Consider the following 25,155-nt stretch of genomic DNA (forward strand, 5'->3'; position numbering starts at 1 on the left):
AACTCCTGACCTCAGACGATCCTCCCACCTTGGCCTCCCAAAGTGCTACAATTACAGGAGTGAGCCACCATGCCCAGCCTTTAAATCATCAGGCTTAATGACTGCATAATCCCTTCTGGTGAAGATTTCACAATTTATTTATCAGTACTAGCTTTGTCTCAAGTTGAGGTCCCCAGAAGCAGAGCCTGAGACAGGGACACGCTCTTGGAAGAAAGCAATTGGCAGGCAAGGGAGCAGGTCATGGAGGCCAGTACCCAGCACAGGTGCGATCTCAGCAGAGCCCTCAGAGGGCAGCTTGAGCCTGGGTCCACGGGAGTAAGAATGCCTCGGAATAGCCCGAAGCCAAGGCAGGGATGCTGGGATTTCTACTCACTCACCTGTGGGTTTCCTGCTCACCCACCTGTCTGGTATTGGATAAGACTCAGCCAGGGTCCCTTCCACATCTCTGCACACACAGACAAAGCTGGCGCCCATAGCCTGCAGCAACTGATGCTGCTGCTGGAGCAAAACTCACACCCAAGGACACGCACACACAAGAAATCCACCCCCCGTGGTCAGGGGAGAGCACCAGCATCATCCCCTCTGAGGACCCATACATGAATCAAATCTACTCCAGCAAATGAACGTGTGCAGAGGCTGCATGCCAGCCCAGCCATGGGTCCGTGTAACCCTTTTTCCATGAATCATCCAGAACACCTCCTATTTGCAAATTCCCATGTGGGGCTCTCTGTCTCACTCCCCTGGTTGCACAACTCCATGGGCCTCACAGCGCAGCTGCTTCTTGTCTGCAAGTGAAAGACGTGGGAAAGCCTGTTAGCCACACACCGGAGAGCAGGGGTCAGACCACATCAGTGAGTTACCAAGTGGTATCGATCCTCACAGCAACCATGTGGCAGCGTTAGTGGGATCTGCCTGGGTGGGGCAGTTACAAGTGCCAGCTAGGAACGTAGATGCTGTAAGAGTCCTTCCAGCCTCTATAAGGAATCTGAAAAATACGCAGGAGGGACACTGTGGGAATTCCAGTTGGCATTCATTTTTCATGTCATTATTAAGCTTCTTTTAATACTTTATTTTAATACATTTTATCACAATGGTGGGAAGTAGAAGAGTATCTTTATTTTCTACACTACTGGGAGTTGAAAGAAAATGGAAAACGCCTTATACCCTGGCATTGGCTCTACAGGAGCCTCCTTGCCAGAGGGAAGAGGTGGGTTCCTCTGAAAGAGAGTGATGTGTGCTTTTGATCCCCGTGTTTCTGTCCAGCCGAGGCCTGAAGGCTGTCTGCAAGCTAAGCAGGTTACGTCATCTCTGTAACCTCCGGATCTTCAGCTGTAAAATGGGAGTAATTCAAAATGTAATGTCTGCCTCATAAATTTGTCTTGAATACTAAGTAAGTGTGCAGATGCAAATGATTGAGCGTAGTTCCTGGTGCACTGCAAACTTCCTCATCTGTAGGAGAAGACTTGGATTTTATTGTATTCTAGTCTGTGATTCTTTTTTTTTTTTTTTTTTTTTTTTTGAGACAGAGTCTCACTCTGTTGCCCAGGCTGGAGTGCAGTGGCGTGAGCTCGGCTCACTGCAAGTTCTGCCTCCCGGGTTCCCGCCATTCTCCTGCCTCAGCTTCCCGAGTAGCTGGGACTACAGGCGCCAGCCACCACGCCCATCTAATTTTTTATATTTTTTAGTAAAGACGAGGTTTCACCATGTTAGCCAGGATGGTCTCGATCTCCTGACCTCGTGATCCACCTGCCTTGGCCTCCCAAAGTGTTAGGATTACAGACGTGAGCCACCGCGCCTGGCTTCTAGTCTGTGATTCTGATTTATCCTCTAATTCAGATAGATCATGTGTTCAATAGGGTTTTGTCCCCACCTATGACAATGGGAAATAGCAAAATAAAAGCCAGAGTTGTGCAGATTGTTAACCAAAAGCCCTGAGTGTCTGTCAGGCTCCCTCAGTGATCTGAGATGCAAAGTGCAGGGCCTCGTTGGCATTGAAGCTGGAGGTGGCTGGGAAGACAGTGAGCAGACAGGAAGAGGAGCCCAGCTGGAGGGGAACGCAGAAGCCACGTGCAGGCAGTCAGGGCTCCCCTGCGGTGGGGATTTGGGGACCAATTGACGAGACAGAGCAATGCAGTCAGGCAGCACCCCTTTCCCCCAGAGCCGTCGTTACCAAGGCAGGTGTCCCCCTTACAGGGCACATCCGAAAGGTACATGCTGGCACCTGCTACCTTCACTGATTGGTCCACAAAATCCAACTAGGTCTCATAAACCAAACAACTGACTACCTTTCCAATCATAACCCATTGTAGTCTGAAGACCACACAAATATAAAACCCAGTCCTCTCAGCTAAGAAGTCAAAAGTCATTGTTTTCTACAGATCAAAAACAAATTAAAAGCCAACATATTTACAGCTATTTTCCATTTGTAGAGGAGACAGAAGAAATTATTTTAGACAACTTTACACTCCACCAAAGAAAAAATGTATTATTTAGTGTAATATATTTATCAACGTTAAAGAAAATACAGTTGAAAAATAATCTCTAATTATTTCTAAAAATATAGCCTGTGTTTCTTTGTTTTCATCAGCATACCACTTCTGATATATGTATTTTATCTGTTTAAATAAATAATCTGGATTGAATTTAATAGTGCACATTAATTTTTAATCCACAGATATTAAATCCTTGTTGAATGTAGTGAGTTTCACTTCCAAACAGTAACAAAATCAAAATTTTCTGTGGGACACTTAGCATATTAACTACAATAATCACATTTCTCATTTTCCTCACTTCTTCTGGACTTGCAAGACTGTCACAAACTGTAAATGGAAAGAGGGCCCCACATGATCCTCTTCTTGTATTTCCTGTAAAATAAAGTTAAACTCAGCCGGGCGCAGTGGCTCACGCCTGTAATCCCAACACTTTGGGAGGTCAAGGCGGCCGGGTCACCAGGTCAAGAGATGGAGACCATCCTGGCCAACATGGTGAAATCCCATCTCTACTAAAAATACAAAAATTAGCTGGGTGTGGTGGCAGACACCTATGATCCCAGCTACTCAGGAGGCTGAGGCAGGAGGATCGCTTGAACCTCGGAGGCGGAGGTTGCAGTGAGCCGAGATCACGCAACTGCACTCCAGCCTGGTGACAGAGTGAGACTCTGTCTCAATCAATCAATCAGTAAACAAAATTAAACCCAAATGTTATGTATGTTCTCAGGGCAGTATGTAGAGACTGTCTCTCATTCTATCAGTTGACTCCCTGTAAACTGTCCAATTATCTCCAAGAGATTGACAGCGAGACCATTTTCTTATATTGTCAAACTCCCTCGTAGAACATTTGTGTAACATTTCTTGTGGCTTCACCAGCTTCTGAGTGCGAAACGTGTGTAAGTAAGATTACCAATGGCTGACATCACAAATCTTAGGTATAGGGGTAACTAATAGAGAAACCATAATCAATTTGTTTTATGAAACTGACAAAAGATTTAGTCATTCGCTAAATAAGAATAAATTGTACGAACCAGCCTGATATTTCACTTTGAAGACACTTAATTGTTCAAAATGAAAGCAGCGTTATCACACCTAATACTGGGTGAGTGTGCACATGTACATGGCAGATATTATTTTTCCAAAGTACAGCCAGGAAAGGACAATATGAGGAAAAGCAAAGAGAGCATCATCCTGGTGTTGATTTATGTATGTGTCTCAGTCATTTGGAGCTACCGTGACAGAATCCCACAGACTAGGTGGATTAAACAACAAACATGTATTTCTCAGAGTTCTGGAGGCTAGAGGTCCAAGGTCAGGTGCCGGCTGATTCAGCGTCTGGTGAAGGCCTGTGTCCTGGTTCACAGACAGTGCTTCTCACTGCGTCCTCAAGTGGCTGAGAATGAGTGTTCTTGGGGGCCTCTTCTTACAGGGCCCCCACTCATCTTATCATCAGGATTCCACCCTCACAACTAATCACCTTCCTAAGGCCTCTCTTCCCAGGACTTCAGCATATGAATTTGGGGGGAACACAAACATTCAATCCACTGCATTATGATTTTCAAATTACTATTGTTTAAACATATCTTCTCTGTAGATGAACTTTTACTGCTTTTGCAAATAATATATCTTGCATGTCTGGGCAAAAAAAAAAAAAAAAAAAAAAAGTGCTACAGGATCAGAATAATATTTTAAAAACCAGGACTCTCCATATGCAAAATGTATGTTTTAAAAAACATTTTGGGACAAACTAGCCTAACAAGATGTTGCATTGCTGAAAAAATAAAATATTATAATCACGAATTATTCCCCATCCCTCATTTCTCTCCCTGATATTTCACCTCCTCTACACCCAGGACCAACAGAGTTGATTTTTCCGGCTTACCATTCTATTGTCCTATTATTCTAGGCTGTGGGAACATACCTGTGGAAAGAGAGTGAAAGAAAATTCAGGAAGTAGGTTCCAAAGAACAAGCGTGTTCTAAATAGTAGAATGCTAAATCAGAAGGATGCACAAGGGCATTAGTACCAGCTATTGCGAGGCAGGATACTCAAGATCTTCATGCTCTAACTAGCTTATAACACCAACCACAGACGTATCTGCCCTCTGTCAACCCCAACCCTGTTGAGAAACCTGGAAACCAAAGAAGTGGTGACAATAACACCTGTGACTTGGCCGGGCATGGTGACTCACGCCTGTAATCCCAGTACTTTGGGAGGCCGAGGCGGGAAGATCACGAAATCAGGAGTTCAAGACCAGCCTGGCCAATATGTCAAAACCCTGTCTCTACTAAAAATACAAAAAAACTAGCCAGGCATGATGGCACGGGCCTGTAATCCCAGCTACTCAGGAGGCTGAGGCAGGAGAATTTCTGGAACCCAGGAGGTGGAGGTTGCAGTGAGCTGAGATTGTGCCATTGCACTCCAGCCTGGGCAATAGAGGGAGACTCTGTAAAATAAAAAATAATAATAAATAAATAAATAAAATCTGTGACAGAATCATATCTTCCCAAAGACGTCCCATCTTAACCTGGAGAACCTGTGACAATGTCATCTTACATAGCCAAGGGGACTTTGCAGGTGTGATTAAATGAAGGACCTTGAGCGGGGGAGATGATCCTGGATGATCCAGGTGGGCCCAATGTCCTCACAAGGGTCCTTACATGGAGGGTCACAGTCAGAGTAGGAGATGTGACCACAGAAGCGGAGGTTGGGGCAAAGAAGAAACCATAAGCCAAGGAATACAGGCAGCCTCTGGAAGCTGAAGAAAGCAAGGAAACATTTTCCTCCAGAGCTGCCAGAAGGGACACAGCCCTGCTGACACTTTTACTTGGCCCACGAAAACCCATTTTGGACATCTGACCTCCAGAACTTTAAGATAATAACTTGGTGTTGTTTTAAGCTACTAAATGTGTGGTACTTTTTTACAGCAGCATTAGAAAGCTCATAGAACATCCAAAGTTCCAAGGAAGTTGAGCTGGACAGGCATCTTTTGGAAAGTTTGCTTGGGGTGATCTCATGTTGCATGACATCCCTAATATCTGAAATGGCATTAGGTATGAAGTATTCCTGGACACGACCTGCAGTTACTCCACCACTGGCCTGTCCCCAAGCCTTACGGGGAAGGACTTGGACCCACTCAGAGTCAAAACAAAAGACTTTGTTTCCTTTGTCCACTGGGCAGTGTCCGATGTGTGCTTATATAAAACAACATGAATCACGGCCAGTTCCCCCTTCACTTACTTGAAGTCTTCAAGAAACACGTATGACGCATCAGTGGTGCATGTGGCCCTGTGTTTAGTGATGCAAGGGAGGCAAACATAGATAAGTCCTGGACTTTGGCTGCAAAGAACTTTGTATTTCACAGGAGAAAAGGGTCATGAACATAAAGAATCACAGTGCAAGGGAGACATTGCTCAGTGCCAGCCACGAGGTGAAGAGTAAGAGTTTAAACATTCAAGAAAAGTAATGTCAGTGCTCACCACACAGCACATGCCCAGTAACTAGATGAGCTGGAATTCTAGCGGGAAAAGCCCAGGGTGAGTCACAGAAGGAAGTGGACTTTGACCTGGGTACTAAAGAATGGGAGGGTTCGGGAGGCTGAGGCAGGAGAATCCCTTGAACCTGGGAGGCAGAGGTTGCAGTGAGCTGGGATTGCACCACTGCACTCCAGCCTGGGTGACAGTGCTAGACTCAAGAATGGGAGGGTTATTTAAATGAGAGAAAAGAGCATTCTATGGAGCACAGAATAAAGATGGAAACAGAAAAGATGCACACATATAAGAAATGCACACCAGATTGAAGATCCTTGGGAGCAGGCATTTTTGTCTGATTTGTTCACCCATCTACTCTTTATGCTTAGGACAGTGTCGGGCAATAGGAAGCTCTCAAGAAATCTTTTCTTCTCATTCTCCTTCTCCTTCCCCTTCCCCTTCTCCCTTCCCCTTTTCCCTCTCCCTCTCCCTCTTCCTCTCCCTCTCCCTTTCCCTCTCCCTCTCCCTCTCCTCCTCCACCTCCTTCTTCTTCTTTTTTTTTTTTTTTTGACAGAGTCTCACTCTGTCACCCAGGCTGGAGTGCAGTGGCACGATCTTGGCTCACTGCAAGCTCCACCTCCCGGGTTCACACCATTCTCCTGCCTCAGCCTCCCGAGTAGCTGGGACTACAGGCACCCGCCACCACGCCCGGCTAATTTTTTTGTATTTTTAGTAGAGACGGGGTTTCACCGTGTTAGCCAGGATGGTCTCAATCACCTGACCTCGTGATCTGCCTGCCTCAGCCTCCCAAAGTGCTGGGATTACAGGCGTGAGCCACCGCGCCCAGCCACAAGTCACTTTTTTTTTTTTTTTTTTTTTTTTTTTTTGAGACGGAGTTTCACTCTTGTTGCTCAGGCTGGAGTATGCAATGGTGTGATCTCGGCTCACGGTAACCTCCACCTCCCGGGTTCAAGACATTCTCCCCACCTCAGCCTCCCAAGTAGCTGGGATTACAGGTGCCTGCCACCACCCCTGGCTAATTTTTGTATTTTTAGTAGAGACGGGGTTTGATTATGTTGGCCAGGCTGGTCTCAAACTCCTGACCTCAGGTAATCCACCCACCTCGTCCTCCCAAAGTGCTGGGATTACAGGCGTGAGCCACCGCACCTGACCCACAAGTCACTTTTAAATGAGAAGCCACATCCTGAGCCATGCAAACATTCTTCAACTTTGAATTAAAAATATATATGTGTACATAAACTTAAATTATGTGTGTATATATATACACACACACATATATATGAGAAAGAAAGGCAGAGGGAATATTCTATGAAGATTCATGAGATTCACATGTATGGATCTATGCAGAGTATATGGAATGCATGGATCTTAGTACTAGTTATTTCAAGCACAGTGCCTGGCACATAATAAATACTTAATGTTTGCTGATTGCTTAATATTGGATATTTTCCCCTCTATTCTCTTCTGTTTCTATTTTTCTCTTAAGAATAAGAACATGAGGCTGGGCACAGTGGTTCATGACTGTAATCCCAACACTTTGGGAGGCCAAGGAGGGTGGATCACAACCTCAGGAATTCGAGACCAGCCTGGCCAATATGGTGAAACCCTCGTCTCTACTAAAAATACAAAAAAATTAGCCGGGCATGGTGGTGCATGACTGTAATCCCAGCTACTCGGGAGGCTGAGGCAGGAGAATTGCTTGAATCCGGGAGGCAGAAGTTGCAGTGAGCCGAGATCACGCCACTGCACTCCAGCCTAGGCAACAGAGTGAGATTCCATCTCAAAAAAAAAAAAGCAAAAACAAAAACAAAACAAAACAAAAAAAACCGGAATAAGAACATGATTTCTTTTATAGTTAGAAAATTTAATGATTATACAAACATATCAAGAGATGCCTATCAATGTCATCTATTCATTTCCATTCACCTCTGTCCTGTGCAAATGGGAGTGCTTCTAGAAGCAAGCTTCTGCTGCTGTTGAAATGAGTCCATCCCCAGGGGGGCTGTGGCATTGGTGATCATGCAAAATAAAAGGAAAATGCTAAGTGCCAGAGTCTGATCTTCCTCCACATCCCTGTAAGGCAAGTTTGCTTTGATGTAAGTGCCAGCTGTGTGTTTGGATCAGCCTCAGAGGCACAGAGCAAGTGATGCCTTGCACTCTTTGTTCCTTCTCCTGTGGTGCTGGAGACGTCCCGTCCACAAGAGATGGCCCAGCTTAGGGGAGATGCAGATGCTGGGGGGAAGCACATGCACTAGCGATATGCAAATCACTTCAGAGTTACACAGGTCGAGGTCATGATCAAATTAGGCTTCCCAGCATACACATTTTCATTCTCAATATTGATCATTAAAGTTTTTCTATTTTCTTAGTTCTCCTTTCCTAACAGCTAACCTTACCAAAGCGCAATATGCAGACATAAAGGATAAAAGAATCTTTCTCCCAGATTCTTCCCTTCAACAAAGAGGTCAACAGTATCTGTGTCCCCCACTCGAATTGGAGCCATGCTTGGATTTCAGACTTAGCAGTCCGAAAAGGGGTTTCACCTTCCCATTGTTACAGAAGAGTGGTTCTCTTTGTCTGTCTTCTCCAACCATTTATATTCCTAATGCAATATAAAGCACACAGTTCAGGTAAATGTTCTTGTCAGAATGTAACTCACTTTGCTCTAACTTGAAAGCCAGGTGAAATATGACCATGGACAAAGGGCTCCACCTTTTTTTTTTTTTTTTGTGACAGGGTGAGACCCTGCCCCCAGGCTGGAGTGCAGTGGTGCAATCTCAGCTCACCGCAACCTCCACCTCCTGGGTTCAAGCAATTCTCCCACCTCAGCCTCTCGAGTAGCTGAGACTACAGGAGCCTGCCACCACACCCAGCTGATTTTTGTATTTTTAGTAGAGACAGGGTTTCACCATGTTGGCCAGGATGGTCTCGATCTCTTGATCTCATGATCTGCCTGTCTCAGTCTCCCAAAGTGCTGGGATTACAGGCATGAGCCACTGGGCTCAGCTGGGCTTCATCTTTCAAAAGTGTATTATCTGAACCTGTGTGACGGTTAATTGAGTGTCAATTTGGCTGGCCCACAGTGCCCAAATAGTTGGTCAAAAATTATTCTGGGTGTTTCCATGAGGTTGCTTTTGAATGAGATTAACATTTAAATTGGTGGACTTTGAGTAAAGCAGATTGCCCTCCATAATGCGGGTGGGCCTCATCCAATCAGCTGGAGGCCTAAATGGAACCAAATGACTGGCCCTCCCCAAGCAGGAAGGAATTCTCCAGCCGACTCTGACTGCACTGTCAGCTCTCCTGGGTCTCCAGTTCCCAGCCCACCCTGCAGAAATGGACCTACCAGCTCATTTCAACAGCAGCAGAAGTTTGGTTCTAGAAACGCCCCCATAATTATGTGAGCCAATTCCTAACAATAAATATCTTTATAGATATAGATGATTGGATATAGATATAATAGAGGCGACATAGATATCAATGTATGGATATGGATATTGATAGAGTTTAGATATGTATAGATCATATACCTATAGATATAGATGATATTAGACACAGATGATGTAGATATAAGTTATATAGATATAGATAGATATAGATACAGATCTAAAGATACAAATTTACCTCCTACAGGTTGTGAAGAACCCTGATTAATATAGTCTGCCACACACACTTTCTGAATTCCCTTGCTTTGTGTCCTTGGCAACACCTGCAGACCCCAATCTTAGATTGTCACTCAACACACATCTTTGCACAGACTCTGTCTGCTTTTTGACTACCTTGTCTTCTGACCCACATTGGTCCCTATCTGTGTTTGCCTTGGTGGCTGTCCCATCTCATATATCTGACCTCAGCTGTGCCTAATTTTCTGCTCCATACTTCATCTTACATAAAATAGGATGAACCAATAAGGTACATCAAAAGAGAGATTACATTTCTAGGAGCGAGCTCACATGCTGGTGCATATCATGTCCCTGTGGCGTCCAGACTTTCTATCTGCCATCAAATGAGAGTCTCATATCTGTTTCTTATTTGGATCCAAATTCACTGAGGTAGTGGCTTCCTCGACACAGAATCTGACTGCCCTTTTGTAGCGTCCTGCATGATGCCATGCAGAAATGCAGCACACCACAGAAAAGACGATCTGATAGTCCTATCTGAAGATGAGGCCTCAGAGGGAAAGGGCCTCTATAATAATGACTTTAGATGTTTTTACACAGAATTTCAGTGCTTCAAGGATTTTCCAATGCTGACATTTTTGTCTTCATAACACAGAAGACTTTTCTGTTTTTGCTTTGTTTTGTTTGTGCTTTGGTAGCTATAGAAACAATTGTATACATTTTCATTAGGATGAGCAGAGTGTCAGGGTTATGTACTTAAATTGTACTAAAAATTATGCATTGATTACAAGAGGGATAAATGCAAGCAGAGGCCAGGGGCGGTGGCTCAAACCTGTAATCCCAGCACTTCGAGAGGTTGAGGCAGTTGGATCACTTGAGGTCAGGAGTTTGAGATCAGCCTGGGCAATATGGTAAAACCCTGTGTCTACTAAAAATACAAAACTTAGCCAGGCCTGGTGGTGGGCACCTGTAATCCCAGCTACTCGGGAGCCTGAGGCAGGGGAATTGCTTGAACCTAGGAGGAAGAGTTTGCAGTGAGCAGAGATCATACCACTGTACTCCACTCTAGGCAACAGAGCAAGACTCTGTCTCAAGAATAATAATAACAAGAATAAATAAATACATAAATAAAGTTTTTGAACCCAGGAGTTTGAAACTAGCCTTGGTAACATAGTTAGACCCCATCTCCATTATGCTATATATATATAGCAAAAATGATTAGTCATTCACAAAAGCACAAAAATACAGAGTTTAAATAAAACATTTTATTTTGAAAGTCCTATGTGTGAGGCCGGGCGCAGTGGCTCACACCTGTAATCCCAGCACTTTGGGAGGCCGAGGCGGGCAGATCATGAGGTGAAGAGATTGAGACCATCCTGGCCAATATGGTAAAACCCCGTCTCTACTAAAAATACAAAAATTAGCCAGTCATGGTGGCGGGCACCTGTAGTCCCAGCTACTCAGGAGGCTGAGGCAGGAGAATCGCTTGAACCCAGAAAGCAGTGGTTGCAGTGAGCCGAGATCACGCCATTGCACTCCAGCCTGGCGATGGAGTGAGACTCCATTTAAAAAAAAAAGTACTATGTGTGATTTTTTTTTTTTTTTTTGCTCAGTTAACAAATACTTATTGAGTATCTTCTATATGTAACCAAAAATAAATGCAACTTTCCTAAGTCTGGCTGAATGTGCATCATACATAAAACCTAGTCTTAAATAATATGATTAGATAATCCTTATCATCATCTTAATCAACACCGGGTTACTCTGGCAAAAAGGGGAGGGGAAGGATTTATTGAAAGAATACTTGACCAACATTCTAATCCTGTCGAGTCCTTGCCTTTCAAGTAATGAAGCACATATATAAATTATAATATCATATTCGAGTGTACTTCCTAACTTGCTCTCAATGGGAAATTTCATCAGAGCCGTATACATACTAATCTATGCTACTTGGCTGAATTAAACCAAAAGAAACGCTTTCCAGAATATGAATACCTGCTATGGATGTAAAACTGCCGTGGTACATACTACACAAATACTACTCCTCAAGCCATACAGTCAATAGGTCCAGAAGAGCCCATAGGATTCCAGTAATAAACTACGGACTCAATGAGATAGCTCAGGTGTAAGATAAAGGGTAATAAAGATTCATGACCTGATAGAATAGTTCTACCTGAGGTGTCTGCGGGTTCTGAAGGGCAGGTTTGCGCACAATTAAATATCAAGGAGTGCAGGGCACTCTGCATGCCTCCTCCTCTGTCTCTTTCTCCACCTGACCACTGTTGGAATAAGATTATGTCTCAGAAGCAGCCACCTATTCCATGCGAATTCTTTTCCCTCCAGCATAGTGAACAAAAGCTGACATGGAAACCCAGATACAACAGAGTCGGGATTACCCGGGAAGGTTCAGCGTCTGAGTGTGCGGCAGGGTCCCAGCGGGTAACGTTATCTATTACTTACTAACCGGGCTCACAGCTCCACTCATAGGCTGAGGCAAGAAGCTCCAGAAGTGCTCCCCGTCCCTCTCCGCGGAACCCAGGACACTTTTTCCAGATTCTCCTCCAGCATGCCATCCGCACTGCCCACCATTTTTTCTGTAATGTTGTTCTTCTTCACTGCCCCCTCCCTTGACATTCCCGGCTGACTCTGCTTGCAAGCATGGCATCTTGATCAGATCTCAGCTTCAGCACCCTTTTGTTTTGTGCCTGGTGATGGGCCGGCCTTGCGCATTTCAAGGCCCTTCCTAAGCTCCAGAAACTCCATATTGCCTGCGAGGAAGAATGGACAGCCAGGAGCAGGTGACGAAGGATATATCTGTTTAATACTTAAGTTCCATGTCCCAGACCGGTATCATTAAACTGGGTTCCCACGGAGTCCTGGGGTTATGTTCAGGTGTTTTAGGGCACTGAAGAAAGGATCTTGACCTCTATCTCTCGCCCTGTGTCAGTCAGGGGTCTCCAGAGTAACGCAGCCAATAGGATGCGTTTATACATGGAAAGAAGTTATTATAAGGAATTGGCTCACGCCGTTATGGAGGCTGGCAAATGAGTATCTGCACTGTGGTCTGCGGGCTGGACACCCAGGAAAGTCAAGGGTGCAGAGGAAGTCCGAAGGCAGCCTGCTGGAGAATTCACTCTTGCTCAGGGAGGCCAGACTTTTGGTTCCGTTCAGGCCTTCAACTGATTGTATGAGGCCCACCCACATTTTAGAGGGCCATCTGCTCTACTCAAAGTCCACTGATTTAAATGTTAAACTCATCCCAAAACATCCTCTAAGCTGACACATAGAACTAATAATCACAAACCATAATATTGCAGATCTAAAATGAAAAGATAAGACAATAAAGCATTTTTTAAAAATAGGCTATTTTCTTGCCTGTGTGTTATAGAAGTGTAGTAAACAAAACACACACCAGGCCGGGCGCGGTGGCTCACGCCTGTAATCCCAGCACTTTGGGAGGTGAAGGTGGATGGATCACAAGGTCAGGAGATCGAGACCATCCTGGCTAACACAGTGAAACCCCATCTCTACATCTCTACTAAAAATACAAAAAATTAGCCAGGCGTGGTGGCGGCGCCTGTAGTCCCAACTACTCAGGGAACTAAGGCGGAAGAATGGTGTGAACCCAGGAGGCGGAGCTTGCAGTGAACCCATATCACTGCACTCCAGCCTGGGGAACAGAGGGAGACTCTACCAAAAAAAAAAAAAAATCAAAAAAAAGGTGCAATGCAAAAAGAAAAAACTGAAATACTGTATTATACTACTGTACATGAAAATTGAGAATTCCTGTCCCCCAAAAGATACCATTAGAGAGTCAGAAGGCAAGCCACTAGATGGGATAATTTATTTTCCAATAAATATATCCTATAAAGTATTCACATCCAGAAGATTTTTTTTAAGTATCTGTGAATCTGTGAGAAAAAAAAAGACACCCCAATGAAAAAGTGGGCAAATTACTTGAACAAGCACATCACAAAAGTGGTTACATAACTGGAAAATAAATACCATAATGTGCTCTCACTGCCCACTACCAGAGGGGTTAAAATGAACAAGTCTGAAAATGTCAAGTCTGAAGAGCAAAGAAAGCTCTTACACAGGGGTGAGAATGGAAATAATTGATACAACTGGTTTTGGAAAAAGGTTGTTACGTACAAGCAAAGTAGCACATTTGTATACCCTGTGACACAGGAATTCAACTTCTCTGTATAAATTCAACAGTTAGGCAGATACATCCGTATCAAAAGATTTGTACAAGAATGTTGATAGTAGCAGTTTCATATTTACTGAAAAACTAGAAATAACCCAAATGCCCAATAGCAGAATGGAGAAAGAGATGGTGGTATATTTCAATGAGAATAAAATGATCTACAGCCACAAGCAGCACCTGAATGAATCTCACAACCACAAATATGAGTGAAAGAAGCCAACACAAAAAGAGGAGCTACTGCATGCTTACCTTCATAAATAAGTTCCAAAGCAGGGAAAAATGTATCATGTTATTAAAAGTCAAGAGCAAGGCTACGCTTGACGGAGACGGATATCGACAACAGAAGCTCAGGGAAGTTTCTGGGGTTCTGGAAGTGTTCTTTTTCCTGATGTAGTCACAGGTTTCATGGGTGTAATTTTTTAATAAAAAAAAAAAATGCAATAAATGGCCCGGCACAGTGGCTCACGCCTGTAATCCCAGCACTTTGGGAGGCCGAGCCAGCTGGATCGCCTGAGGTCAGGAGTTTGAGACCAGCCTGGCCAGCATGGTGAAACTCTCTCTCTTCTAAAAATACAAAAATTAACCAGGAGTGGTGGTGCACACCTGTAATCCCAGCTACTCAGGAAGCTGAGGCAGGAGAATCTCTTGAACCTGGGATGCAGAGGCTGCAGTGATTCGAGACTGTGCCATTGCACTCCAGCCTGGGCAACAGAATGAGACTCCGTTTAAAAAAAAAAAAAAAGGAAAAAAACTCTATATTTATGATTTGCGCATTCTTCTCAAATTTTTTGGTGAAATAATCCATTTAAGCATTATTACAGAATACAGGGCAATAAATGATATGCTACTAGAAGAAAAAAAGACAACAGAAAGTGTTCCTAAATTGAAGTCAGCTTACTACTACTATTGCTTCGTTAAACCCACAGGGCCTGTCATTCTGTCATGGAATAGTTACAATGCCAAGCAAAATTGAAATAATTTGCATGCAAACAGTAGGCAAGGTTGATGAGGCGTCCTGTGTTGATTCTGCTGATTGATGCTGACAGGTGAGTTAAAGTACTTCTTAGTAACTCCATTTCACTGTTTTATTTATTTTAATAAGGCAACAATAAAAAAGTAATAAAGGACCATTAATAATTTAGGAATACATTTTTCTGCGGATAAGAAAGTCTTGGATAGACTTAATGCTTAAATGACATTTATAAATCACCTAATCATTTTATCCTAACTGGTGCCAAGAGTGAAAATGCCTGTGCTTCTGCTTATTTCAGTGAGTCTAACTCATCCTAGATAAAAGGGAGATCAGCTTAGATACTAAAATGTCAGAGAGCGGGTAACAGAAACTCACAGCCCTGAAAGAAAACTGTGGAAACTTAGACCTTCGGGAAAATCAGACATTAATAGAGATGAAGAAAATCAAATTCAGAGACTTACCACATTTTAAAAATGTTAATATAATGTATTTGACTGTATTTTATGATAAAATATGCGTAACATAAAATTGACAATGTCATCCATGTTTGAGTATACAGTTCAGTGACATTAGCTACATTAACATTGTACAATTATCTCCACCGTCCATCTCCAGAACTGTTTTTTTAGAAACAGGGTCTTGCTCTGTTGCTCTGGCTGGAGTGCAGCGGCACAATCATGGTTCACTGCAGCCTCAACCTCCTAGGCTCCAGAAACCCTCCCACTTCAGCCATCCGAGTAGCTGGGACTACAGATGCATGCCACCGTGCCTGGCTATTTTTTTATTTTTTGTAGAGACAGGGTCTTGCTACATTGCCCAGCCTGGTCTAGAACTTCTGGGCCCTAAAGATCCTCCCACCTCGACCTCCAAAAGTGCTGGGATTACAGACATGAACCACTGTGCCCAACCTCCAGAACCTTTTTCACCTTGCAAAACTTAAATTCTATACCCATTGAACACTAACATTCTCCTCATCTTCTTCCAGCCCCTGGCAACCATCATTTTACTTTGGTCTCTATGAATTTGACTACTCTGGGTACCATATAAGTGGAATCATACAGAATTTGCCTTTTGGACAGGTTTATTTCCTAATGTTCTCAAGGCTTATCCATGTCATAGCGCATGTCAGAATCCCATGTCTTTCTAAGGCAGAATAATGTTCCATTGTGTGCACAGAACACATTTTGTTTACAGTTTCATCAACCCAGGGTTGTTTCCATCTTTTAGCCATTGTGACACGTCTTTAGTTTGAGGGCTTTTGTGATCAAATAAAGATGGCCACATATTCTTTATCACTCCTCCCATCAACAGGTGGGACTGGGCCAGGAGCGGCGGCTCACACCTGTAATCACAATACTATGGGAAGCCAAGGTGAGTGGAGCACTTGAGGTCAGGAGTTCAAGGCTAGCCTGGCCAACATGGCAAAACCCTGTCTCTACTGAAAAAAAAAAAAAAAAGAAAGAAAGAAAAGGAAAAAAAATTTTGCCAGGTGTGGTGACGGGTGCTTGTGATGGCAGCTACTCAGGAGGCTGAGACAGGAGAATCGCTTGGATCCAGGAGACAGAGATTGCAGTGAGCCAAGATCATGCCATTGTAGCCATTGCACTCCAGCCTGGGCAACAGAACAAGACTGTTTCAAAAAACAGACAACAACAACAAAAAAGCAGGATTGATGTTCTCTGCCCTGAAATCCAGGTAAGCTTAATGACTGTTTGGCCAATGTAGTAGAGCAGAAATAAAACCAGGCTAGTGTCTGTGCCCAGACTTAAAACACTGACAGCCTCCTTCCTTCTCCCTCAAGACCATGATGCTGGAGAGACCGCAGATGTGTGTCCTGTCCTCGGTGCCAGTTAAGCCCTGCATTCCAGCCATCCCAGACAAGATGCCAGACACGTGAAGAAAGCCACCTGGGACCCGCTAGACCAGCGCCTCCACTGGATGTAGAAGAAAACTCAGTCACTGTCACCAGTAGCTGAAGACTCACCAAGCTGACCCATGTTCATATTTCTGACCCACAGAATCCTCAGACATAATAAAATGGTTCTTTGAAGCTGGTAAGTTTTGGGGTAGTTTGTAATATAATAATAGATAACCAGGACTACCTTGTCTCTGAAACTTCAGAAAATCCCTGAAGCCTTGCAGTGAAATATCCCACTAAATTAGGGATATCAGATCTTTAAATATCTGAAGGAGTTCATGGCAGGAGAAACCACCCCAGGGCCAGACTATGAAATATCTGCTCATTCCCAGGCAGGTGTGAAGGAGCAACCAGACCTCAAGAAACATTCTGAACTTCTGGCCCTATGATCCTGAATTCACTCACTCAAAAAAGTTGTATCAAATGCATGTTTAAGGCTAAGCATGGTACTAGGCACCTGGGTGACCAAGGTGAGTAAGTCACATACCTGCCATCCCTATCACTGATCTTCCAGTTCTCACCAATACCTTAACCTCAGCTATGTTCTCTGCCATTTCACCATCCTCCATCCCCCAGCTCCTTATTCCAGGATCAACAGATACACTGGGCTGGGCGCCGTGGCTCATGCCTGTAATCCCAGCACTTTGGGAGGCCGAGGCAGGCAGATCATGAAGTCAGGAGTTTGAGACCAGCCTGGCCAACATGGTGAAACTCCATCTCTACTAAAAATACAAAAAAAGATTGCTGGTAGTGGTGGTGCACGCCTGTAATCCCAGCTACCTGGGGGGCTGAGGCAGGAGAATTGCTTGAACCTGGGAGGCAGAGGTTGCAGTGAGCCAAGATCGCGCCACTGCACTCCAGCCTGAATGATGGCATGAGACTCCCTCTCAAAAAAAAAAAAAAAAAACAGACACACTGACAGATACAGTGTTTTACGGAAACCTGGGACATTTTGTGAGCTCTCTTAATACATGAGTGTAGCTCTAAAATGACCTCTACCAGGAAACAGCCCCTTAGCAAGCAAGCAAGCAAGCAAGCAAATGAGAGAGGGAGACGGAGAGGGAGAAGGAGTGGGATAGAGAGAGAGAAATGAAGGAAGGAAGGAAGGAAGGAAGGAAGGAAGGAAGGAAGGAAGGGAAGGAAGGAAGGGAAGGGAGAAAGTGAGAGAGGGAAGGGCTGGTAAAGGAAGGAAGGAAGGAAGGAAGGAAGGAAGGAAGGAAGGAAGGAAGGAAGGAAGGAAGAAGGAACGGAAGAGGGCCAGAAGGCCGTGGCTCAGCCTGGAAATCCCAGCATCTTTGGGAGGCCGAGACGGGCGGATCACGAGGTCAGGAGATCAAGACCATCCTGGCTAACACGGTGAAACCCCGCTCTACTAAAAATGCTGAAAACTAGCTGGGCGAGGTGACGGGCGCCTGTAGTCCCAGCTACTCGGGAGGCTGAGGCAGGAGAATGGCCTAAACCTGGGAGGCGGAGCTTGCAGTGAGCTGAGATCCGGCCACTGCACTCCAGCCTGGGCGACAGAGTGAGACTCTGTCTCAAAAAAAGAAAGAAAGAAAGAGAGAAAAGAAAGGAGGAAGGAAAGAAGGAAGGAAGGAAGGGAGGAAGGGAGGAAGGGAGGGAGGGAGGGAGGGAGGGAGGGAAGGAGGGAAGAGGGAGGAAGGGAGGAGAAGGGAAAAGAAGGAAGGAAAGGAGGAGGGAGAAGAGAAGAGAAAAGAAGGAAGGAAGGAAGGAAGAGAACGGAAGAAAGAAGATCCAGCCAGGTATTGCTTAATACTAGTATTTTCTAATTAATTTTGTTTGTTTATTTTGATTGTACAGTCTACTAGAAGTTGCCCAGTGTGCATTTTAGAATTCATGAGAGAGACAGAAACTCACCGTTAACTTAGTCTAAGACAACACAGTGAATTCAAAGGGAAACCTGAGCAGAATACAAACAGCTCTTAAGGAAAAATTTCTCACTTTGTACAAGATATAGCGAATCAATGTTTTTCTTATAGGGCTTTAACTGCTTCCCAAGCGTGGCATGATCCCTTCCCCATGTTTAGATCTGTTTTATTTCAGAAGGAAGGCCAGTGAAGTCTTGTTCTTCAAGAGCTCCCTTAACTGACAATGCAGAATGAGTTCATTCTGAAGTCAGGGGACAATGTTTACATCTCCTGGTTTTCTCCTGGGCCTGTCATTTTGCCATGGGCATGATGACCGCTGTGTATAGACTCAGCGTTTCTTGTTCCAGGGCCCCCAGGTGGAAGCTGGCATATGTGAGCAGACTCATCCTCATCGGAAGAGAGTATCTAGAAGTAGCCCCGGTGACATCAGGCACTGGAGAGCTGTAGGAGCAACCCCTGAGCACCGAGATGCCTCCAGGGCTGCAGGCTTTTCCTCTTTCCATCAGATCTGCTGAGGTCTGATACAGGGGTTCTCTCTCATTTCTCTGATTTACAATGAATTGGTATAGAAGCCCTGTTATCAACTTAGTTCATTCTAGTCCATTACACCATCATTAACAGTGGCTTGATGCACTTGGAACACCCAGAAAATACCTAGAGCCTCCTCAACCCAAGTATCACAAATTTTAAACAAACAAGATGTTGCTAGGGTACTTGTACAAGTCAGCATTCTCCAGGGACACAGAATCCATAGAATCCCTACAGATATATGAAAAGAGATTTATTATTAGAGATTGACTCACATGGTAATGGAAGCTGAGAAGTCCCACAACCTTCCATCTGCAAGGGAGAGAACCAGAAAATCAGGTGGTGCAGTTCCAGTCCAAGTTCAAAGGACTGAGAACCAGGAGAGCTAAGGGTATAAGTCCCAGTCTGAGTAAAAAGGCTCAAGGGCCAGAAGCTCTGATGCCCAAGGGCAGGAGAAGACCGATGTCCCAGCTCAAGCAAAGACAGCAAACTCACCCTTCCTCCATCTGTTTATTCCATCTCAGCCTTCAACAGACTGGATGATGCCCACGCACACTGGTGAGGGCACGTCCACTTTACTCAGTCTACAGATTCAAATGCTAATCTCTTCCAGAAACACCAGCACAGACACACCCAGAAATCGTGATTCACCAACCCCCGGGGCATCTCTTAGCCCAGTCAAATTGACACATAAAATTAACTCTCACAGCACTCCCACACCTGGCAGGACCCACACAACTGCAGCAGTGAACTCTGGAGAACCAGCAAAGAATATAGCTGAGGGACAAGGTGTTGGCGAGAACTGGAACATCAATGACAGTGAACATTGATCAATGCCTTCAGAATTGTGCTGCTACACCAAACCCACCACATCAGAACCCCTTGGAAAGGGACACAAGCCCATAATAAGGAAGCCCCCACGGCCTTTGAATATGGGTTTAGCCTACTGACTCAGGAGTCACATCACAACCAAATTGCTTCCCCTAGCTCCATCTCCCTGTCATTTGTCATCTCCCCACCCGTGGATTCCAGCACCCTTCCCAACAGAATCTCCCCAAGTTGTGATTGGTGTATGTTTTATTTTTTGAGACTGAGTCTCGCTCTGTCGCCCAGGCTGGAGTGAGCAGCGCCATCTTGGCTCACTGCAAGCTCCGCCCCCCGGGTTCCCGCCATTCTCCTGCCTCAGCCTCCCGAGTAGCTGGGACTACAGGCGCCGCCACCGCGCCCGGCTAGTTTTTTGTATTTTTAGTAGAGACAGGGTTTCACCATATTGGTCAGGCTAGTCTGAAACTCCTGACATCGTGATCCGCCCACCTCGGCCTTCCAAAGTGCTGGGATTACAGGCGTGAGTCACCGCGCCCGGCCTCCTTTTTTTGTTTGTTTGTTTGTTTGTTTGTTTGAGACAGAGTCACGCTGTTGCCCAGGCTGGAGTGCACTGGCGAGAACTCGGCTCACTGCAACTCTGCCTCCTGGGTTCAAGCAATTCTCATGCCTCAGCCTCCTGAGTAGCTGGGATTTACCGGCGCCCACCATCTTGACTGTCTAATTTTTGGATTTTTTTAATTTTTATTTTTTTGAGACGGAGTCTCTCACTGTTGCCCAGGCTGGGGTGCAATGAGGCGGTCTCAGCTCACTTCAACCTCCGCCTCTCAGGTTCAAGCAATTCTCCAGCCTCAGCCTCCGGAGTAGCTGGGATTACAGACGCCCGCCACCACACCCAGCTAATTTTTTGTATTTTTTAGTAGAGACGGGGTTTCACTATGTTGGCCAGGCTAGTCTCAAACTCGTGACCTCGTGATCCGCCGGCCTCGGCCTCCCAAAGTGCTAGGATTACAGGCGTGAGCCACAGCGCCTGACCAATTTTTGCATTTTTAATAGAAACAGGGTTTCACTGTGTTGGCCAGGCTGGTTTCAAACTCCTGGCCTCAAACTGATATATCCAGCTTGGCCTCCCAAAGTGCCTCCCAAAGATTACGGGGGTAAGCCACCATGCCCGGCCATTAACCTAACCAGTCATTTCTTATCCTTAGACCTTCAAGTTTAGGAACCTGGCCAGAGACTCTTACTGAGAAGTTAAGGGAAAAAAAAAAAAAAATATATATATATATATATATATATATATATAAAATATATACATATAAAAATATATATAAAATATATATTATATAAATATAAATATATAAATATATATTATATAAATATAAATATATATATATAAAACCAAGCCAATGATTGTCAATGATCATTTTCCTCTGCTGAATAGGTTAATTGTTCATGAGCTTATTTTCGGTTAGATATACCAATCATGGCCAGGTGCAGTGGCTCACTCCTGTAATCCCAGCACTTTGGGAGACTGAGGCAGGTGGATCACCTGAGGTGAGGAGTTCAAGACCAGCCTGGCTAACATGGCTAAACTCCGTCTCTACTAAAAATTCAAAAATTAGCCAGGCCTGGTTGTGGGCGCCTGTTTCCCCAGCTACATGGGAGGCTGAGGCAGGAGAATTGCTTGAACCTGGGAGGTGGAGGTTGCAGTGAGCCGAGATCACACCATTGCACTCCAGCCTGGGCAACAAGAGCAAAACTCTATCTCAAACAAAAAAAAAAAAAAAAAAAAACTGCATGGTTTTAATACCACAATGATGCCAATGGACTTTTTATAGAAGGAAAACAGAGAAAATGGAGCCTGGGTTTTCAAAAAATTATCATAAAATACTCCATAATTAGATGTAATAAGAGGATCCACAAAAAAATCTTTAATAAATATTTGTTCACTTAAGGGTGTTCCACATTAAGAAATTACTGTCAGGTCTTGGCAGAGAATGGGGAGAAGTTTGGGGGAGGAAAGAAGCCTAAAATTCAAATATTTTCCTTTTTGCCTGCATATTTCTCTTAACCTCTGTTTGAAAGGCATGTTTTATGATTACTAATAAACCTCTATGGTTCTAGGTTCAGATACAGCTCCCTTGAAGAGCCAATTCTGTAAGTAGGAGGCATCTTTTTTCCTTGCCCCTGACTTGTAAATGTCTGAGTTTTTTTACATAAAATCTCCCTCTCATCCCACCCCACATTTAAAGTAATAATTTGCCTTTACAGAAATATAAAGATCCCAAAAGTGCTTCTGATAAAAATGCCATTACAATAAAACATGAAGAATATTGGTGGTCTGTTTTTCATGATTTGTGATAAGCACCTCTTATTTCCTCTTTGGGGCTAAAGGAATTTTAGACTGAAAAGAAGTAACCTATGACCCTCCTTCCTTTCTTTTTTCTCTCTCTTTTTTTTTTTTTTTTTTTTGAGAGGGAGTCTTGCTCTGTCGCCCAGGCTGAAGTGAAGTGGAGCGATCTCGGCTCACTGCAACTTCCGCCTCCCAGGTTCAAGCAATTCTCCTGCCTCAGCCTCCCAAGTAGCTGGGATTACAGGCGTGCGCCACCACGCCTGCTAATTTTTTTGTGTTTTTAGTAGAGATGGGGTTTCACCATATTGGCCAGGCTGGTCTCAAACTTCTGACCTTGTGATCCGCCCTCCTCGGCCTCCCAAAGCGCTGGGATTATAGGTGTGAGCCACCGTGCCCAGTTGACCCTCCTTCCTTTCTTATTCTACGGGCAAAAGAAACTACTGCAGGTCCCTCTAAACACTTAGTGCAAGAGGAAAGAAGGAAAGTGGGAAGAATCATAGATTGCAAGTAGTGGGAAGAACAAAGTACAAAAAAAGAAAATGAATCTAAGGCTAAGACATCTACATCTACCAACAATCTCTGTACCTTTTTATTTTCAGTGAGGACTTACTGGGCATCTTCAATGTTTAGATGTGTGTAAAGCCGTAGAAAAACCAGTATGAGGCCGGGCGAGGTGGCTCACGCCTGTATCCCAGCATTTGGGAGGCAGGCGGATCATGAAGTCAGGAGATCGAGACCATCCTGGCTAACACAGTGAAACCCCATCTCTACTAAAAATACAAAAAATTAGCCGGGCATGGTGGCGGGCACCTGTAGTCCCAGCTAGACGGGAGGCTGAGGCAGGAGAATGGCATGAACCCAGGAGGTGGAGCTTGCAGTGAGCCCACATCGCCACTGGGCGACAGAGTGAGATTCCCTCTCAACCAAAAAAAAAAAAAGAGAGAAAAAGAAAAACTAGTATGAATGACACACAGTTTCTGTATGCAAGCTCCTGCCATATCGGGGAAGGCGGTCTCTACCTTTCAGCCCCCAGTAGTCCTACCATCATTCAGTTGCACATGCCTGAATCGCTTTTTGTGAGCAGGCTTGTTGTGAGTCTACTGAAAAAGGTCAGGAAGACAAACAGCCTCCTTTAAAATACCGAATACATTGGAGGGTAAACAGTAGGTTGAATTGGTCTTGCAATATCAGCATTTCCACTTTTTGCCACTAAATGTTTATAAGGATTTTAGATTTCTGGTGACGGATATTCTTCAACAAAATTAATTATAATGAAAACTTGGGAATGGTTCCTATCTCTTTTCCCAAATAAATGTTTGCCTTGATGTGTGCACGTGTTAACGCAAAAATTTTTCTCCATCACAGTCCTGAACACTACGACTTGTCTCAAACAAGAATTCTTGTTTTTATCAACTCAAGTCATTGAGAGGGAAATGTGTCTTTTTATTTAGCTTCTCAGTTGCTAATCAATTGCTAATTATCTTTAACCATATTGACCTTCTCCCACTGGTTTTGCCATATAGATTAATGAGTGACATTACAGGGAGCACAATTTCATGCATTGAAAAGAATGGATTCATACATTATTCACTCCACATAAATACATGCACTTTTACTTGGAACTTTAAAAGATCAGAGAAGGAAGCACTGAGGAGAGATACAATCTGACCAAGGCAAGAACTGGGACAGGAAAATTATATATGATGGAAATGGAGAAAGACAGACCAATCTGTGCACAAATGAAGCTCCTGGAAAGGAAGCAAGAACATGAGGGAAGATAAAACAAATAAGTACCTCCAGCTGTGTGTACATCCTCATGGTGCGTGGCAGAATCCTGAGCCCCGGAATCTTGCCTGGTCAAGCATCACACCTGCAGCCCCCTCTGCTGGCTGCCAATGGGTACATCTGCAAAGAGCAAGTCCAGGCAAATGAACACGCTATTACGATCCTCTCTGGTTGGCCCCCATGCTCTCTGGCTTCCTATCCTATGAATAACCAAAAAAAAAAAAAAAAAAAAAAAACACTTTATTCTGAACTAGAGGAAAAATAAATAAAAATAAATGGCTTCCTGTGGGCTTCTTTTCCTTGAAATTCCTTTTGTTATCTAGTTAGCCACCTAAAGAAGGAAGAGACAGTTGATGCATCTTCCAGATCGAAATGGCTTCTCTTGGGTTGTGAAGAGGAGAGGGACTGGGAAGAAATCTGAAATGAGAATCTGAAGAATATCCTCCAAAAGAGCTAGTGTTGTCCCCAGTTCTCGACACAGAGCTTCAATAACCTCTGGAATTTTCTGAGCAGTACAAATGCCTTTGTTAAGCTAATGAGGTGACTCAGTTTAGTCCCCCTTCATGATGGGTCTGTCACCAGGAAGACCAAGCAGGTAGATAAAGGGTTGGGACTTCCAGCTGCTGGACTGGGAGGAGGCTGGGGGCTAAGTTCAATTGGGCAGTCAATGATTTACTGAGTCAATGAAGCCCCAATAAAATCTTCGAACACCAACTCAGTGGAGCTTCCCCTTGGTCAGTGAACACATTGATGTGCCAGGAAGGTGAACTCCCTGAGGAGGTGTGACAGCTCTGCTTGCCATGATTGGATTCCTGACCCACAGAAACAGCTAAATAATAAACATGTGTTGTTTTGAGCCACTAAATTTTGGGGTAATGTGGTACACAGCAACAGATAGCTAATATGCATCCCAATAAGTAAAAATAAATATTCACTGAGTAACTTCACTGAAATTTTAGTACAGGAAACGCAAAGAAACTACGTTAAAAACAACTGGAAAGGAAAATATAGAACATCTACAAAGAACAAAGATTAACAATCAAACATCAGAAAATAACCAATCAAGGCCAGATGCGGTAGCTC

General features: G+C 44.2%; 2 long non-coding RNA genes across 2 annotated transcripts; one reads left to right on the plus strand and one right to left on the minus strand.

The window, feature by feature from the left end:
* On the minus strand, positions 1-24,278 carry LOC103886594. Its single transcript, XR_650330.3, has 3 exons — positions 24,082-24,278; positions 4,372-4,410; positions 1-985 (listed from the first exon to the last, which is right to left on the minus strand). It is a non-coding gene; the product is annotated as an uncharacterized LOC103886594 (long non-coding RNA).
* Positions 16,356-16,838, plus strand: LOC108587139. The gene is made up of 2 exons (XR_001905315.3): positions 16,356-16,475; positions 16,582-16,838. It is a non-coding gene; the product is annotated as an uncharacterized LOC108587139 (long non-coding RNA).
* Positions 24,279-25,155: the final 877 nt, after the last annotated feature.

Source organism: Papio anubis, chromosome 8, assembly GCF_008728515.1.
Source record: "Papio anubis isolate 15944 chromosome 8, Panubis1.0, whole genome shotgun sequence".
NCBI classification, from domain to species: domain Eukaryota; kingdom Metazoa; phylum Chordata; class Mammalia; order Primates; family Cercopithecidae; genus Papio; species Papio anubis.